Here is a 19,888-nt window from a genome sequence, read left to right as displayed (position 1 = left end):
CTTTATCTATTTATCAGTTGATGGACATTTGGGCTCTTTCCATAATTTGGCTATTGTTGAAAGCGCTGCTGTAAATTTCGGGGTATATGTGCCCCTATGAGTCAGCATTCCTGTATCCTTTGGATAAATTCCTAGTAGTGCTATTGATGGGTCATAGGGTAGTTCTATTTTTAATTTTCTGAGGAAACTCCACACTGTTTTCCAGAGCGGCTTCACCAGTTTGCATTCCCAGCAACAGTGCAAGAGGGTTCCTTTCTCCACATCCTTGCCGACATCTGTTGTTTCCTGAGTTTATTAATTTTAGCCACTCTAACTGGTGTGAGGGGTTAGCTCAATGTGATTTTGATTTGTATTTCCCTGATGATGAGTGACGTTGAACATCTTTTCATGTTTCTGTTGGCCATCTGGATGTCTTTGGAAAAGTGTCTATTCGTGTCTTCTGCCCATTTCTTCACTGGATTATTTGTTTTAAAGGTATTGAGCTTGGTAAGTTCTTTATAGATTTTGGATACCAACCCTTTATCTGATATGTCATTTGCAAATATCTTCTCCCATTCTTTCGGTTGCCTTTTAGTTTTGTTGATTGTTTCCTTTGCAGTGCAGAAGATTTTTATCTTAATGAAGCCCCAATAGTTGCTTTTTTGGTTTTATTTCCCTTGCCTTTGGAGACGTCTCTGTGAACAAGAAATTGCTGTGGCTGAGGTCAAAGAGGTTGTTGCCTGTTTTCTCCTTTAGGGTTTTTAATGGTTTTCTGTCTTACATTAAGGTTTTTCATCCATTTTGAGTTTGTTTTTATGTATGGTGTAAGAAAGTGGTCCAGTTTCAGTCTTCTACATGTTGCTATCCTGTTCTCCCAGCACCATTTGCTAAAGAGGCTGTCTTTTTTCCATTGGATACTCTTTCTTGCTTTGTCAATGCTTAGTTGGCCATACATTTGTGGGTCTAATTCTGGGTTCTCTATTCTATTCCATTGGTTTATATGTCTGTTTTTGTGCCAATACCATACTGTCTTGATGATTACATAATGCTTTGTAGTAGAGGCTAAAGTCCAGGATTGTGATGCCTTTCACTTTGTTTTTCTTTTTCAACATTACTTTGGCTATTCAGGGTCTTTTGTGGTTCCAAATTCTAGGATTATTTTTTATAGCTTTGAGAAGAATGCTGGTGCAATTCTGGTTGGGATTGCATTGAATATGTAGATTTCTTTGGGAAGTATTGACATTTTAATAATATTTGTTCTTCCATTCCATGAGCATGGGATGTTTTTCCATTTCTTTGTGTATTCTTCAATTTATTTCATAAGTTTTCTGTAGTTTTTCACCACACAAATCTTTTACATCTTTGATTAGGTTTATTCCTAGGTATTTTATGGTTCTTGGTGCAATTATAAATGGGATCTATTTATTGATTTCTCTTTCTGCTGCTTCATTTTTGGTGTATAGAAATGCTACCAATTTCTGTATGTTGATTTTGTATCCTATGACTTTGCTGAATTCATGTATCAGTTGCAGCAATGTTCTAGTAGAGTCTTTTGGGTTTTCCATGTAGAGTATCATGTCACCTGTGAAGAGTGAAAGTTTGACCTCTTCTTTGCCAATTATGGATGCCTTTTATTTTATTTTTGTCTGATTGCTGATGCTAGGACTTCCAACACTAGGTTAAACAACAGTGGTGACAGTGGACACAACAGTGGTGAGAGTGGACATCCCTGTTTTGTTCCTGATTTCAGCGGGGAAGCTTTCAGTTTTTTCCCATTGATATTAGCTGTGGGCTTTTCATGTATGGCTTTTATGATGTTAAGGTATGTTCCTTCTATCCTGACTTTCTTGAGGGTTTTTATTAAGGAAGGATGCTGTATTTTGTCAAATGCTTTTTCTGCATCTATTGACAGGATCATATGGTTCTTATTCTTTCTTCTGTTAATGTGATGTATCACATTGATTTGCAAATATTGAACCAGTCCTGCAGCCCAGGAATGAATCCCACTTGATCATGGTGAATAATTCTTTTAATATGCTCTTGAATTTGATTTGTTAGTGTCTTATTGAGAATATTTGCATCCATGTTCATCAGGGATATTGGCTCGTAATTCTCCTTTTTAGTGGGGTCTCTGTTTTGGGAATCAAGGTAATGCTGGATTCTTAGAATGAGTGTGGAAGCTTTCCTTCTGTTTCTATTTTTTGGAGCAGCTTGAGAAGGATAGGTATTAACTCTGCTTTAAATATCTGGTAGAATTCCCCTAGGAAGCCATCTTGCCCAGGACTCTTGTTGGGAGATTTTTGATAACTGATTCAATTTCTTTGCTAGTTATGGGTCTGTTCAAATTTTCTATTTCTTGCCTTTTGAGTTTTGGTAATGTGTGGGTGTCTAGGAATTTTTCCATTTCTTCCAGATTGTCCAGTTTGTTGGCATATAATTTTTCATAGTATTCTCTAATAATTATTTGTATTTCTGTGGTGTTGGTTGTGATCTCTACTCTTTCATATGTGATTTTATCTATTTGGGTTCTCTCTCTTTCCTTTTTGAGAAGTCTGGCTAGTGGTTTATCAATTTAGTTTATTTTTTCAAGAAAAACAGTTCTTAGATTTATTGATCTGTTCTACTGTTTTTTCGGATTCTATGTTTTTTATTTCTGCTTTAATCCTTATTATTTCTCTTCTTGTTTTGGGGTTTCTTTGCTGTTCTGCTTCTATTTCCTTCAGGTGTATGGTTAGGTTTTATATTTGGGATTTTTCTTGTTTCTTAAGATAGGCCTAGATTGCAATGTATTTTCCTCTTAGGGCTGCCTTTGCTGATTTTCATTTTCATTTGCTTCCATATATTTTAAAATTTTTCCTTTAATTGCCTGGTTGACCCATTCTTTCTTTAGTAGGATGTTCTTTAACCTCCATGCATTTGGAGCCTTTCCAGAATTTTTCTTGTGGTTGATTTCAAATTTCATAGCATTGTGATCTGAAAATATGCATGGTATTATCTCAGTACTTTTATATTTATTAAGGGCTGTTTTGTGACCCAGTATGTGATCTATCTTAGAGAATGTTCCATGTGTACTCGAGAAGAATGTGAATTCTGCTTTCGGATGAAAAGTTCTGAATATATCTGTCAAGTCCATCTGGTCCAGTGTATCATTCAAGACCATTGTTTCTTTATCAATTTTCTGCCTAGATGATCTGTCCATTGTTGTAAGTGGAGTATTTAAGTCTCCTACATTTACGCTATTCTTATCAATAAGAATGCTTATGTTTGTGATTAATTGATTTATATATTTGGGTTTTTTCCAATTTGGGGGCATAAACACTTATAACTGTTAGCTCTTCTTGATGGATAGACCCTGTAATTATGATATAATGCCCCTTTTCCATTTCTTGTTACAGCCTTTAGTTTAAAATCTAGTTTGTCTGATATAAGTATGATTACTCCAACTTTCTTTTGACTTCCAGTAGCATGATAGATGGTTCTCCATCCCCTCACTTTCAATCTGAAGGTGTTCTCAGGTGTAAAATGAGTCTCTTGTAGACAGCATATAGATGGATCTTGTTTTTTTTTTTTTTTAATCCATTCTGATACCCTATTTCTTTTGATTGGAGCATTTAGTCCATTTACATTCAGAGTTATTATTGAAAGAAATGGATTTAGTGTCATTGTCTTATCTGTAGGTTTCATGCTTGGGGTATGTCTCTGGTCCTTTGTAGTCTTTGCATTGTTCCACTCACAGAGTCCCCCTCTTGCAGGGCTGGTTTAGTGGTCATGAACTCCTTCAGTTTTCTGTTTGTCTCGGAAAACCTTTATCTCTCCTTCTGGTCTGAATGACAGCCTTGCTGGATAAAGGATTCTTGGCTGTATATTTTTCCCGTTCATCACATTGAATATTTCCTGCGACTCCCTTCTGGTGTGCCAAGTTTCAGTGGACAGGTCTACTACCCTTATGTTTCTACCCTTGTAGGTTAAGGCCCATTTTTCCCTAGCTGCTTTCAAAATTCTCTATTTATCTTTGTATTTTGCCAGTTTCACTATGGTATGTCATGGAGAAGACCTATTCTTGTTAAATCTGAAGGGAGTTCTCTGTGCCTCTTGGATTTGGATGTCTGCTTCCTTCCCCAGATTATGGATGTTCTCAGCTATAATTTGTTCAAGTAAATACTCTACCCCTTTCTGTCTTTCTTCTTCTTCTAGAACTCCTGTGATACTGATAGTATTATGTTTCATTGAATTACTTACTTCTCCAATTCTTCCCTTGTGGTCTAGTATTTTCTTATCTTTTTCTTGGCTTCATCATTTTCCATAATTTTATCTTCTGTTTCACTTATTCTCCCCTCTGCTTCCTCCATCTTTGCTGTCACTGCATCTAGTTTATTTTGCACCTCATTGACATCATTTCTTAATTTGTTGTGACCATTTCTTAGTCCTTTCATCTCTGCAGGAATAAATTCTCTGCTGTCTTCTATGCTTTTTTGAAGCCCAGCTATTAATCTTATGACTATTATTCCAAGTTCTTTCTCAGATATACTGTTTATATCTGTTTTGAGCAATTCTCTAGCTTTGCTTTCTTCCTGGAATTTCTTTTCAGGAGAATTCTTCCATTTCATCATTTTGGCTAGTTTTCTGTCCCTTTTGTGTTTTAATAGCTTATTATTTGTTCTGTACCTGTGAGCACTACTATATTAAACAGGGGCCATACACTGTCCAGGGCCTGGCCCTTTAAGAGGTGTTTTTGGAGTGTGTTGCATGCTTTATCTCCCTACTTGTAGTGGTGGTTTGGACCTTCCACTGGGTGTGCTTTGATTTGTTTGTTGAAGTAACCCTGGAAAAAACTTTAAAAGGGGGTGGTAGTGGAATAAGCCTTATTCCACACAAAGAGAGAAAAGACAGGGGTGAGGAAAAAGAAAAGAAAAAATAATTTGACCAGGCAGAGAATCAGAGAAATTAAATAGCTTAATCCAGAGAGAGAGAGAGAGAGAGGAAGATAAAGAAGAAGGAGATACTTAAGAGGTGTAAAAAGAGTAGATTAAAAACGTCTGCTTAAACAAATCAACAACCAGAATAACCAGAATAGAGACAGGAAGAAATAAGAGGAAGAAAAGGAAGAATATATCTATATATACATATATATACATATGTGTATACATGTATACATGTATACATATATATGTATACACATGTATATACATATGTATACATACACATATGTATACATATGTATATGTATACATATGTATATGTATACATATGTATATGTATGTATACATATGTGTATATATACACACACACACACATATATGTGTGTGTGTGTGTGTGTGTGTGTGTGTGTGTGTATATATATATATATATATATAATAAGAATTGACCAAGAATCAAATCAGAAAATGCAAATCCACTGGGCTGATATCTGATGGTGCCTTAGAACTAGTGGCTGTGCTGGTCTGGAGGAGGAGCTGTCTGGGTTGTTGGTTGTTAATCTTGCTTTGTTAGATATGCAGTTACCAGGCACAGAGGGTCATTGTTTGGTGTAGGCAGGTCCCACCTCTACCGTGGGTCCATTGTCCATTCCCTGAAGTCCTACCTTGTTGGTGATGGGAAGAAGAATGGTGACACCCCAGTCTCTTCTCCCTGGATGGGGTGTCCCAAACCACTCTGTTCAGGCAGTTCTCACAGTGCTGTGCGGGCACGAGTGGGCTGTTTTGTCCTGCTCCGCAGTCTCCCACACCTCCCAGGCACTTAGCTGGGATTCAAACCCTGATGCCTTAAAGGATCCCACTCTTTGTGCCCCGGTTCTGGGGTAATGCCACTCCACCATCCAGCCGACAAATAGCCTCTGGCTGGAGGGCACCTGCAGGGTCTTTTGTCCTTGGAGCAGCTATATACATTCTTCCCACAGCACTCAAGGGAGGAGAATGCTCTCTCTGACTGCGCCTCTAAGCTAGCTACTGAGCCCTGGGCTGGCTCTTCTCCTCTCTAGGTGCAGAGAAAGCCCTGTAATCCTGGAATGAGTTAGAAATCAGTTCTTTTCTCTGTTTTTTGCTGTTCCCAGTCTGTGGTTTTTTTCTTGTCCAAATCCACTTCCATAGACTCTCTTTCCCTTCCTTTTGTCTCTCCACAGAAAGGGATCCCTCCCCTCCATGCCAACCCCACCCGTCTTACCTCTCCCAGTTTGCAATCACACACCTATAGTCTGCCAAGTTGTCCCTGTGGGCCCCTGGAGATGTTTCTGTCACTCTGTAGCCCAGATTCCTGGAATTTCAAGTCTTCCAGCCTGAATACTTCTGTGTTTGAGGGATGAGGGAACTTCAGGTCCCCCTACTTCTCCACCATATTGACTCCTCTTGGGTTAGCTTTTAATCTGCTGTGAACTAGCATGACATTGCACATGCCATAAAGAAATAAGTATGTAGTCTTATGAGGATGGCTACACTGACCTCACCCTTTCTCTGAATGACTCCACAAAAGATCTGATTCTCTATGATGCAAGAGAAAAATATCAGTTGCAGTGTTTTACTGCATAAATATATTCTAGTTTAAATTAGTGGCATATAAACTTATCATCTTGTTTGAACAAAAATCTATTAAATTGAGCATGTTTTTATTCCACAAAATGAAATTAAATTTTTAGACAGATATTTTTCTTTTTACTTGGAAATTTATTGAGTTAATAGAAAACAAGTTTACAGCTTTCCAAAGAATATGTTACATGGTTTTGCATTTTGGTTTTCTTTGCCTTTGTGTCATTTTTAAAATATCTTGTAAGTTGAATATATTAAAGTAGAAATTGAAAGAAAATAACCAGAGATATAGCCATAAATTTGTAGATAAATATTTCTTTAAATGTTCACTGTAGTATTACTTATATAAATAATTGGGAACTACCAAAGTCTCCAATAATAAATATATTGTTAGAAAAACTGTGACATCTTTCAGTTAATGGACTATTAGGTAGAATTTAGAAATGTTTTTGTAGGGACACCTGGGTGGCTCAGTTAGTTAAGCCTCCAACTTCGGCTTAGGTCATGATCTCACAGCTCATGAGGTTGAGCCCCGCATAGTCCTCTGTGCTGACTGCTCGGAGCCTGGAGCCTGCTTCGGATTCTGTGTCTCCCTCTTTCTCTGCCCCTCCCCCGCTCGCACTCTATCTCTCCCTCTCTCAAAAAAAAAATAATAAAACAAAAAATTAAAAAAAAAACTTTTTAAGAAGTTTTAAAAGCACAGGACATTTTTCCTAATATAAGAAAACACATAACAACAACAACAACAACACAATAAACCCAGAAAATTAACTGCATGTACGATAGAATTTTGGTTTGCAGAGATAGACAAATGAGTGGGATAAGGCAAAGTGCTGAGCACTTTGAGGGCCTCATCACATTTAATCTTCACAGGAGTGCAGTGAAATTATTCTGGGCAACTCCGAAAATTTCACTGTCAAGGACTGATTCCCTGGATGAATAGCTTCAGGGGATCATTTGAAGTCATAGGTCAACAATTTGGAGGCATTTAAATTGTGTATTGGGAAAATTAAGTATGCAAATGTAGTGAATGTAATTGCTTTTAAGATTTTTTTTTTTTTGAGGAGGTGCAATAACTGGTATTGTTGGGACTGGTCAACTAGTTCTTCAATTATAAACTGGCCAAGTAGGTGTAGACATTAAAATACCTACCAGTGATTGGATCCCTCTGTAGCTTTTATGTTGTCTGTTCCCTAACGCCTTCAGACTCCCATAAGAAAACTGTTTTGCCTTCGTGATATGGAGTAGTCTTTTTGATTGAGTTTGAGTTCCAGTCCTGGTGATATTTTCCCTGAGGAGCTCACGAGAGAAGTCATCTTCCCCAAAGCAGAACTAAAAGACTCAGCATGTTTGGAGCCCAAAGTTTCTAGAAATTGCCGTTGCCATTCTTCTGCTCTTGTTTCCATCTCCTGTCAGCTACCCTGACAACTCAGGGGTTAAAGATTGGTATCGCTTGTTGAGCTAGCAGCCTTCAGTTATGATTTCAGGGATTAGGTAAGTGGCAGCAATAAAATGTTTGTGCTAGGATTTCCTTTTCCCCTAAGAATCATTGTTTTATGTTATAGCTAACTGGTTTTAGCACAGAGGTGAATCAGACTTTGATTCTTCACTTGAGAATGATACTAAATATTGGTTAGTAACTTCATTTTGCATATGAGTAAAATTAAGCAGAGAGAAGACCATAATTTGCCAGAAGTCACACATCTACTCATAATAGAGTCAGGATTTCAACCCAGTTCTGTCTAGCTTTAAAGACATTGGTTATTTTAGTACTGGGATCATAGATAGTTTTTCTTACTTTAAAAAAAATTTTTTTTCTATTTAAAAAATTTTATATGATGATACTATTTTCATAATAAGTAATAAATGCTTTTTATGCATTTTACAAGTAATAAGTGCTATGAAAGTAGAGATAAAACATTTTTATATAATCTAAAGAAGGGAGAAAGAAGAGATTTTTTCCTATTAATAAGAAACATGTCCCTGTTTCCCTTCTCCATCCTGGACTATTTGCTGTGATTGCACCTGCCATATTGTGCTGAAATGACATGAAGACAGATGAAAACAATGTGTTCTACAAGACTGAAATCTCTACCTTGACTTACAGTTTCATTAAAGCTTGTGTGATCAGACTGTGCAGAAATTAGTGTATATTATTAACTAAACTCATCAAATGCTAATTACTAATAAAATGTAGAACAATAAAAACACAAAGATACTCTTTAATATTCACTATTGATTTATTCAGGTTCCAACAGGATTCCATTTAGCTGTAGAAATTTGAATATATATAAAACCACAAGGATATATTCCTTTGTCTTATTTGGGCTAGGTGTGCTTGCCCCCTGGGAAAGAAACAAAGTTTTGGTATACATTTTTATTCATGAAGTTTCTCTCTTTAGACTTCTGAGGAAAAGAACTTCTGGGTGGATGAGTAAAATATGTTCTTTCTGTTCTGACATGTCTGCCATCAAGACTAGCTGCCACAATGCTCTTTAATGACCCTTCTGCAGTCACAACTGACACTGATACTGACAAAAAGGATTTGGGACAAAGAACTGTGTTCACTGGTACATCACCTTCCAGCTTCTCCACAAGTTCTGCATTTTATGCTGTCTTTGGCTTAAGCACATTTGTATCTAAGGAAGTTGAATATTCCTTTAATACTTAAGGACTTTATCCTAGACAGAGGAGGGGAGAGCCAGGATCAAACCATTTTGGCAGCCAAGCTCTTTGATAAGGTAAACTGTATGGCCCAATCATTTAAGAGCTAAAAGTCACCAAATCAGGAACAACTGAAATTCTTTTAATTCTTTTATATCTATTGAAACTATGTTTGTGATTGAGCCATGTAAATGAAATTGTTCAAAGGCATTTGAAAAGCATATTCCTTAAAAAAATTCATTTGCTTCTGACAGTTATATAAAATTTCAAATACTATATAAAAACCCCTAAATGTTGAATGAATGAAGGTTGTTAGTGGGACTGGGCAGTGAAAAAAAGTTGGGAGTTGAAGAAATGGAATGGTATTCAGAAACACAGCTAATTTAGGCTGTGTCTGGGACAGGGCTTAAATTGAAAATTCAAATGAACTTCTGAACAGTGGCCTGTTTTTGTTTGGGTCCTACACTACAGGATGTTTAGCTTTAAACATAAGCTAAGACTATAAGAGTATGGTCCCATGTCTAAGAATGTGGTTCCAAGGAGCTTGAGGGTACACTGCTACTTTGAATCCTGGCATAAGTCAGAAACAATCTTCCAAAAGGATAAGAATTCTTCTGAAACCATTAGTTCTTAGCAAAACATTCAGCTTAGAGAATCTTTCACCAGTGCCCATTAGTTTTAGAGCAGTAATTAGGAGATAATTAGCCTAGTAGCTCTCTCAGTGATTTTATATTAGGAGTGATAAATATCAATATTTATCTGCATGATTTCATTTCTTTTGTTGTATTTGCTTTGTACCAAAACCAGGCATCTCGGGGTATTGGGATGACTGATGTGGACTGCTAGGGGGAGGCATCCCCCAACTTGGCCCAAGAATGTTGGTGACTCCATGGCCTCAGCATCCCAAGAGTGAATGAAATAGCAAGAGAGAAAGCCTCTAGTGATATTTTTAGGGATTAGTTCATGCAGACAAATAGAATATTTCACAGAGATCTTAACTGATCAAGGAGAGGAACTTCTTTCTGTGTGAATACAACCTGAGAATTCTACCAAAGCAAGAGTGTGATAAAAATCCTTACACTGATACAGCTTATAGTGGATAAGGGATGTAATACAGCAAAAAAAAAAAAAACTGAGGCTCACAATGGAGATTATGCAGAGCTGAGAGAATTTTTCTCGGGTAATAAACACTTGAAGTCAGGATTTTGCAGAAAGTTTCGGGAGGAAACGATGTTACAGAAATGCAGTCAGAGAAGACCATGTTGACATGATGAATTTTGGCATTTGTGATGAAGAAACCAAAAATTACTTTTGAATTATATTGACGACATTGATGAAAAAAAAGTGTTTGTTCCAATAGATATTTATGGTGGCAGGTACAGTTAGGGTCAAATGCAGACAGGGTCTGCAGAGGACAAGAATTAGATGACTAACTGGGACAGAAGCCAAACCAGAGTAGTGCTGTTGTCATTTCCTCTGGCTTCCTGGATTCCCCAGGAGGAGGAGCTGGATGCTTAGCCCAGGGCCGCATGTTAGTGTCAATAACAAAGCATTTGTTGTTCAAAAATCTCCTGTTAATTTAACAAGGAGCCCATTAGACTGATTTGGCTCTAATACTTAGTGGTCTAGGTAAGCAAACCAAAATTTAAGCCTACAAATGCCTCACAGTTACAAAATTAAAATGCTGAAGGAGAAGCAATCACAAACAGCTAACTAGGCTTTAAACTACAACCAATCAAATGATTTCCCGGAACCACTTCTCTATATAATTCTTGTTCTCTATATAATTCTCTATATAATTCTTTCCCGGAACCACTTCTGATTGGGTGCTGCCCTATTAGAATTGATAAATGTTCACATTAAATTTAAAATTTCTGGTATGTCTGTTTATTTTTTAATACCTCTCTCAAGTTCTAATGAGAGCAGACCTTTTGGGGACCTTTGTTTTGTTGAGGTGGATGATGGTAAGGATACAAACTGGGGAAGTTAAGGATCAACCAAAATGTCCAATTAAAAACAAGCAAACTGAGACATTGGGGCAGATAGTTCTGTGAGCAGAGAGGGGATTGCAGATACAGAGAAGAGTTCCAGGCACCTGAAGTGCCTTAGAGAGGAAGCTGAGAGTAATAAAAAAGCAGGTTAAAGAAGAACATTTCTGAGGCTCCTGGGTGGCTTAGTCAGTGAAGCATCCAACTTCAGCTCAGGTCATGATGTCACAGTTCATGAGTTGAGTCCCATGTCGGGCTCTGTGCTGACAGCTTGGAGCCTGGAGCCTGCTTCAGACAGGTATCTGTCTTTCTCTGTATGGCTTATTTCACTTAGCATCACACTCTCCAGTTCCATCCATGTTGCTACAAAAGGCCATATTTCATTTTTTCTCATTGCCACGTAGTATTCCATTGTGTATATAAACCACAATTCCTTTATCCATTCATCAGTTGATGGACATTTAGGCTCTTTCCATAATTTGGCTATTGTTGAGAGTGCCGCTATAAACATTGGGGTACAGGTGCCCCTATGCATCAGTACTCCTGTATCCCTTGGGTAAATTCCTAGCAGTGCTATTGCTGGGTCATAGGGTAGGTCTATTTTTAATTTTCTGAGGAACCTCCACACTGCTTTCCAGAGCGGCTGCACCAATTTGCATTCCCACCAACAGTGCAAGAGGGTTCCCGTTTCTCCACATCCTCTCCAGCATCTATAGTCTTCTGATTTCTTCATTTTGGCCACTCTGACTGGCGTGAGGTGGTATCTGAGTGTGGTTTTGATTTGTATTTCCCTGATAAGGAGCGACGTTGAACATCTTTTCATGTGCCTGTTGGCCATCCGGATGTCTTCTTTAGAGAAGTGTCTATTCATGTTTTCTGCCCATTTCTTCACTGGGTTATTTGTTTTTCGGGTGTGGAGTTTGATGAGCTCTTTATAGATTTTGGATACTAGCCCTTTGTCCGATGTGTCATTTGCAAATATCTTTTCCCATTCCGTTGGTTGCCTTTTAGTTTTGTTGGTTGTTTCCTTTGCTGTGCAGAAGCTTTTTATCTTCATAAGGTCCCAGTAATTCACTTTTGCTTTTAATTCCCTTGCCTTTGGGGATGTGCCGAGTAAGAGATTGCTACGGCTGAGGTCAGAGAGGTCTTTTCCTGCTTTCTCCTCTAAGGTTTTGATGGTTTCCTGTCTCACATTCAGGTCCTTTATCCATTTTGAGTTTATTTTTGTGAATGGTGTGAGAAAGTGGTCTAGTTTCAACCTTCTGCATGTTGCTGTCCAGTTCTCCCAGCACCATTTGTTAAAGAGACTGTCTTTTTTCCATTGGATGTTCTTTCCTGCTTTGTCAAAGATGAGTTGGCCATACGTTTGTGGGTCTAGTTCTGGGGTTTCTATTCTATTCCATTGGTCTATGTGTCTGTTTTTATGCCAATACCATGCTGTCTTGATGATGACAGCTTTGTAGTAGAGGCTAAAGTCTGGGATTGTGATGCCTCCTGCTTTGGTCTTCTTCTTCAAAATTACTTTGGCTATTCGGGGCCTTTTGTGGTTCCATATGAATTTTAGGATTGCTTGTTCTAGTTTCCAGAAGAATGCTGGTGCAATTTTGATTGGGATTGCATTGAATGTGTAGATAGCTTTGGGTAGTATTGACATGTTGACAATATTTATTCTTCCAATCCATGAGCAGGGAATGTCTTTCCATTTCTTTATATCTTCTTCAATTACCTGCATAAGCTTTCTATAGTTTTCAGCATACAGATCTTTTACATCTTTGGTTAGATTTATTCCTAGGTATTTTATGCTTCTTGGTGCAATTGTGAATGGGATCAGTTTCTTCATTTGTCTTTCTGTTGCTTCATTGTTAGTGTATAAGAATGCAACTGATTTCTGCACATTGATTTTGTATCCTGCAACTTTGCTGAATTCATGTATCAGTTCTAGCAGACTTTTGGTGGAGTCTATCGGATTTTCCATGTATAATATCATGTCATCTGCAAAAAGCGAAAGCTTGACTTCATCTTTGCCAATTTTGATGCCTTTGATTTCCTTTTGTTGTCTGATTGCTGATGCTAGAACTTCCAGCACTATATTAAACAGCAGCGGTGACAGTGGGCATCCCTGTCGTGTTCCTGATCTCAGGGAAAAAGCTCTCAGTTTTTCCCCGTTGAGGATGATGTTAGCTGTGGGCTTTTCATAAATGGCCTTTATGATCTTTAAGTATGTTCCTTCTATCCCGACTCTCTCAAGGGTTTTTATTAAGAAAGGGTGCTGGATTTTGTCAAAGGCCTTTTCTGCATCGATTGACAGGATCATATGGTTCTTCTCTTTTTTTTTGTTAATGTGATGTATCACGTTGATCGATTTGCGAATGTTGAACCAGCCCTGCATCCCAGGAATGAATCCCACTTGATCATGGTGAATAATTCTTTTTATATGCTGTTGAATTCGATTTGCTAGTATCTTATTAAGAATTTTTGCATCCATATTCATCAGGGATATTGGCCTGTAGTTCTCTTTTTTTACTGGGTCTCTGTCTGGTTTAGGAATCAAAGTCATACTGGCTTCATAGAATGAGTCTGGAAGTTTTCCTTCCCTTTCTATTTCTTGGAATAGCTTGAGAAGGATAGGTATTATCTCTGCTTTAAATGTCTGGTAGAACTCCCCTGGGAAGCCATCTGGTCCTGGACTCTTATTTGTTGGGAGATTTTTGATAACCGATTCAATTTCTTCGCTGGTTATGGGTCTGTTCAAGCTTTCTATTTCCTCCTGATTGAGTTTTGGAAGAGTGTGGGTGTTTAGAAATTTGTCCATTTCTTCCAGGTTGTCCAATTTGCTGGCATATAATTTTTCATAGTATTCCCTGATAATTGTTTGTATCTCTGAGGGATTGGTTGTAATCATTCCATTTTCATTCATGATTTTATCTATTTGGGTCATCTCCCTTTTCTTTTTGAGAAGCCTGGCTAGAGGTTTGTCAATTTTGTTTATTTTTTCAAAAAACCAACTCTTGGTTTCGTTGATCTGCTTTACAGTTTTTTTAGATTCTATATTGTTTATTTCTGCTCTGATCTTTATTATTTCTCTTCTTCTGCTGGGTTTAGGCTGCCTTTGCTGTTCTGCTTCTATTTCCTTTAGGTGTGCTGTTAGGTTTTGTATTTGGGATTTTTCTTGTTTCTTGAGATAGGCCTGGATTGCAATGTATTTTCCTCTCAGGACTGCCTTCGCTGCATCCCAAAGCGTTTGGATTGTTGTATTTTCATTTTCGTTTGTTTCCATATATATTTTAATTTCTTCTCTAATTGCCTGGTTGACCCACTCATTCGTTAGTAGGGTGTTCTTTAACCTCCATGCTTTTGGAGGTTTTCCAGACTTTTTCCTGTGGTTGATTTCAAGCTTCATAGCATTGTGGTCTGAAAGTATGCATGGTATAATTTCAATTCTTGTAAACTTATGAAGGGCTGTTTTGTGACCCAGTATATGATCTATCTTGGAGAATGTTCCATGTGCACTCGAGAAGAAAGTATATTCTGTTGCTTTGGGATGCAGAGTTCTAAATATATCTGTCAAGTCCATCTGATCCAATGTATCATTCAGGGCCCTTGTTTCTTTATTGACTGTGTGTCTAGATGATCTATCCATTTCTGTAAGTGGGGTGTTAAAGTCCCCTGCAATGACCACATTCTTATCAATAAGGTTGCTTATGTTTATGAGTAATTGTTTTATATATCTGGGGGCTCGGGTATTTGGCGCATAGACATTTATAATAGTTAGCTCTTCCTGGTGGATAGACTCTGTGATTATTATATAATGCCCTTCTTCATCTCTTGTTACAGCCTTTAATTTAAAGTCTAGTTTGTCTGATATAAGTATGGCTACTCCAGCTTTCTTTTGGCTTCCAGGAGCATGATAGATAGTTCTCCATCCCCTCACTCTCAATCTAAAGGTGTCCTCAGATCTAAAATGAGTCTCTTGTAGACAGCAAATAGATGGGTCTTGTTTTTTTATCCATTCTGATACCCTATGTCTTTTAGTTGGCGCATTTAATCCATTTACATTCAGTGTTATTATAGAAAGATATGGGTTTAGAGTCATTGTGATGTCTGTATGTTTTATGCTTGTAGTGATGTCTCTGGTACTTTGTCTCCCAGGATCCCCCTTAGGATCTCTTGTAGGGCTGGTTTCGTGGTGACAAATTCCTTCAGTTTTTGTTTGTTTGGGAAGACCTTTATCTCTCCTTCTATTCTAAATGACAGACTTGCTGGATAAAGGATTCTCGGCTGCATATTTTTTTCTGTTTAGCACACTGTAGATATCGTGCCAAGCCTTTCTGGCCTGCCAAGTTTCAAAGGAGAGATCAGTCACGAGTCTTATAGGTCTCCCTTTATATGTGAGGGCACGTTTATCCCTTGCTGCTTTCAGAATTTTCTCTTTATCCTTGTATTTTGCCAGTTTCACTATGATATGTCGTGCAGAAGATCGATTCAAGTTACGTCTGAAGGGAGTTCTCTGTGCCTCTTGGATTTCAATGCCTTTTTCCTTCCCCAGTTCAGGGAAGTTCTCAGCTATAATTTGTTCAAGTACCCCTTCAGCACCCTTCCCTCTCTCTTCCTCCTCTGGGATACCAATTATGCGTATATTATTTTTTTTTAGTGTATCACTTAGTTCTCTAATTTTCCCCTCATACTCCTGGATTTTTTTATCTCTCTTTCTTTCAGCTTCCTCTTTCTCCATAACTTTATCTTCTAGTTCACCTATTCTCTCCTCTGCCTCTTCAAGCCGAGCTATCGTGGTTTCCATTTTGTTTTGCATTTCGTTTAAAGCGTTTTTCAGCTCCTCGTGACTGTTCCTTTGTCCCTCGATCTTTGTGGCAAGAGATTCTCTGCTGTCCTGTATACTGTTTTGAAGCCCAGCGATTAATTTTATGACTATTATTCTAAATTCACTTTCTGTTATATTATTTAAATCCTTTTTGATCAGTTCATTAGCTGTTGTTATTTCCTGGAGATTCTTCTGAGGGGAATTCTTCCGTTTGGTCATTTTGGAGAGTCCCTGGTGTAGTGAGGACCTGCAGGGCACTTCCCCTGTGCTGTGGTGTATAACTGGAGTTAGTGGGCGGGGCCGCAGTCCGACCGGATGTCTGCCCCCAGCCCACTGCTGGGGCCACAGTCAGACTGGTGTGTGCCTTCTCTTCCCCTCTCCTAGGGGCGGGATTCACTGTGGGGTGGCGTGTCCCATCTGGGCTGCTTGCACACTGCCAGGCTTGTGTTACTGGGGATCTGGCGTATTAGCTGGGGTGGGTAGGCAAGGTGCACGGGGGCTGGAGGGGCAGGCTTAGCTCCCTTCTCCTTAGGTGATCCACTTCAGGAGGAGCCCTGTGGCAGCGGGAGGGAGTCAGATCCGCTGCCGGAGGTTTGGCTCCGCAGAAGCTCAGAGTTGGGTGTTTGCGCGGAGCGAGCAAGTTCCCTGGCAGGAACCGGTTCCCTTTGGGATTTTGGCTGGGGGATGGGCGGGGGAGATGGCGCTGGCGCCTTTGTTCCCCGCCAAGCTGAGCTCTGCCGTCCGGGGGCTCAGCAGCTCTCCCTCCCTTTGTCCTCCAGCCTTCCCGCTTTCCGAGCAGAGCTGTTCACTTATGACCTCCCAGACGCTAAGTCGCGCTTGCTGTCGGAACACAGTCCGTCCGGCCCCTCCGCTTTTGCCAGCCAGACTCGGGGGCTCCGCTTGGCCGGCGAGCCGCCCCTCCGCCCCGGCTCCCTCCCGCCAGTCCGTGGAGCGCGCACCGCCTCGCCGCCCTTCCTACCCTGTTCCGTGGGCCTCTAGTCTGCGCTTGACTCCGGAGACTCCCTTCTGCTAATCCTCTGGCGGTTTTCTGGGTTCTTTAGGCAGGTGTAGGTGGAATCTAAGTGATCGGCAGGACGCGCTGTGAGCCCCGCGTCCTCCTACGACGCCATCTTCCCAATTTTTGTTTCTATGGAGTATATTTAAATCATTCTCCATTTTTAGGAGAAAATACTGTATAAAATACTTATTAATCTCCTCAAACATTATTAGGCATAATTAACTGAACTGAGGAAATTTCTGCTGACAGTTGCAGTCAAGAGTCTGTGCCTAGAGGGTAGAGTGGGTGAATAGACATTTTTATAGAATGGTTCCAGAAAAACTTTCATGTCTATTGGCATTTGCTTGACATAATATGCCTACAAGTTATCATTATTTGCAAAGTAATAAGATAGTTTATAAGCTTCTTATCAATTTTGTCAATATGTAATTATTTTTCCAAGTAATGAGGGATTGTTAGCACATAAATAACATTCCAAGAGTGCGTGTTGCCCATTTTAGTAAGTCAAATACTTATTCAGTTGGTGATAAAAAGCAAGATCTAAGCTTAAGAACACTATGTCCTTCCTCAGTTGAAGGTATAACACAAAGTAAATTAAGGTTCTATATAATTTATTGGATTTTTAAAAGCTTTGTGCACTTTTCCTAAAAATGCCTTGAGGCATTAACAATAAAATTAATTTGAACATCTGCATCTACTTACAGCAATAATGATATATTGAAAAGGAAATTAGGGGCATGCAAATTAAGCAAGATGCCCAGTTAGCCCTTAGAATATTGAAGGGTGCATTACAAATACATACTTACTTTAATAAGGAAGGGTGAAATCCTTTCTTGTGTCCTCTTTTTATGTTCTCTGCACTTCTGTTGATAAGGCAGCCAAGAAAACAAACTAATGTTTGTCAGTGATGATATAGAAGCTAAGGTTCAGGGGCTCCTCTTGGAATGTGGATGCCCAGGTCTTTCCTTTTCTGTTCCCTGCCAGAGTCTGTCCGCCCTTAGCCCGTGCAGGTGGATGGCTCTGCAGGACCACAGTTCTCACACACCCCAGTAATCCTCCACCATGTGCCCGCTGCCAGGGAGCTGCATACATCCATCATATTATAAGGTTCTCTTTTCAGTTGGCTGCTAGAGGGTCCTTCACATTTATGCTTTATTTATTTAAAAAAATGCCTAAAATGTGAGAAGGGAAAACTAGAAACATAACAGAGCAATGCTTGAGGGGGATAAAAGGAGCTTTGAAATTTTTCTGTGACTGATTTTATCACGCACTGTGACTCCCTTTTGCAAGTGGGGTGAAAACTTGACAATTAGTTATAATTCAATCTCTTCTGGCTACAACAGTCTCTTTTAGGTAAATAGTGCATCTGTTCAAAACTCACTGTCAGAACGGTTTCTTTCCTTCCAGTTTGTACTACTTCCATCTCTTCCTTCCTAGGAAAGCAAGTTGGTGCAGGAGGAGACTAAGTGTTCTCACAGTGGTGGGTGGGAACTTGTGGATTGGGGGCAGGAGGAGGCTATGTCCAGCCAGGCCTCTGGGCCAGGGTCTCTTGTGCTTGCATGTGGGCGGAGACATCTGCCTTGCTGCCTCTGTCTCTGTAGTGCAGTGGGCTCTAAATAGTTGGGCCATTCCTGATCATTTCTCCCTTCCCCACTTGTGCTTTTCTGATGCTGTGATTACCTGAGGTTGGCCTCTGACTCCCACTTAGCCCCAGCTTGATAGTTGGCCCTTTGGCTCCCTTCCTTAGGACCAGTTTTCTCACAGTACTACTCTAGCAGGTGAACTCACCAGCCAATAGCATCAGCTGTTCCCTCTGGGACAAAGGAAACTTCTGGATTACTTATGTGTCCCACCGAGGCCACAGAGGAGTGGGGTACTGTGGTGGACCCTCTCTCTGTCTAAGCTTGCCATTTATTTTCCCACAGTCACCCCAGAGTGTCAAGGCTGATTTGAGGGGTGGCCTTCCACAGTTCCATGTGGCACCTGGCTTCCTTCCCCTTTAACTAATCTAGAGCATTTCTATTGCCCTTCAATCTGATGCCAGATTCAGATCTGTAGGTCTTTTTTAGCCTCTCCTTGCCACTGCTCTTTTCCTCTTATTTATCCTGAGAAAAAAGGAGCCATTCATATATGGAAAATATAAAGGAGAAAAAATAAGTGATCAGTTCCTTATAATCTTGAGTCAACTACTCTTTGCAATCCCAGCTCTCTGTTCTTGCTGTGTGCTGGGGTATCAAACTCTGTGACTTCTGCAAACGCAGATGTACAGCCAAGGGTATGTGTGTTAGCAGGTAATTGGTAGGCAGAGGAGAAGGAACATAGGGCATGGAAGGAGGGTCTGTCACAGAAATCTTTGTCAATAACTTCATAGTGGCCGCAATAAGGAATGCAGCACAGTTGCCATCTAGAAGTATGGATTTGCTCTCACTCCCTGTATCATCTCAGTTGAGAAATGAAACTAGCTCAGTAACTTTTGTTTGCTTCTTGCGTTTAACCCTTCTTAGTGAGCATAGACTAGGAACCAGTAGATAATTTTTATTTTTACTATATTCTTATACAGCAACAATATTAGTTTGCTAGGGCCACCATAACAGAATACCATAGACTGGGTGGCTTAAACAACAGAAATGTATTTTCTCACAGTTCTGGAGGCTGGAAAGTCCAACATCAAGGTATCTACAGGTCTGATTTCTTCTGAGGCCTCTCTCCATGGCTTTCAGATGGCTGACTTTTTTCCCCCTGTGTCTTCCCATGGTTTTTCCTCTGTGTGCAGCATCCATGGGGTTTCCCTCTCTTCTTATAAGGACACTATGCCATATGGGATTAGGGCCCTGCCTTGATGTCCTCATTTAAAATTAATTGCCTCTTTAAAGATTTTATGTCTACATACAGTTACATTCCA

This window comes from Panthera onca, chromosome C2 (genome assembly GCF_046562875.1).
Source record: "Panthera onca isolate mPanOnc1 chromosome C2, mPanOnc1 haplotype 2, whole genome shotgun sequence".
Classification (NCBI taxonomy): domain Eukaryota; kingdom Metazoa; phylum Chordata; class Mammalia; order Carnivora; family Felidae; genus Panthera; species Panthera onca.
The sequence above is the reverse complement of the archived record's forward strand: the minus strand, read 5'-3'. Positions refer to the sequence as shown.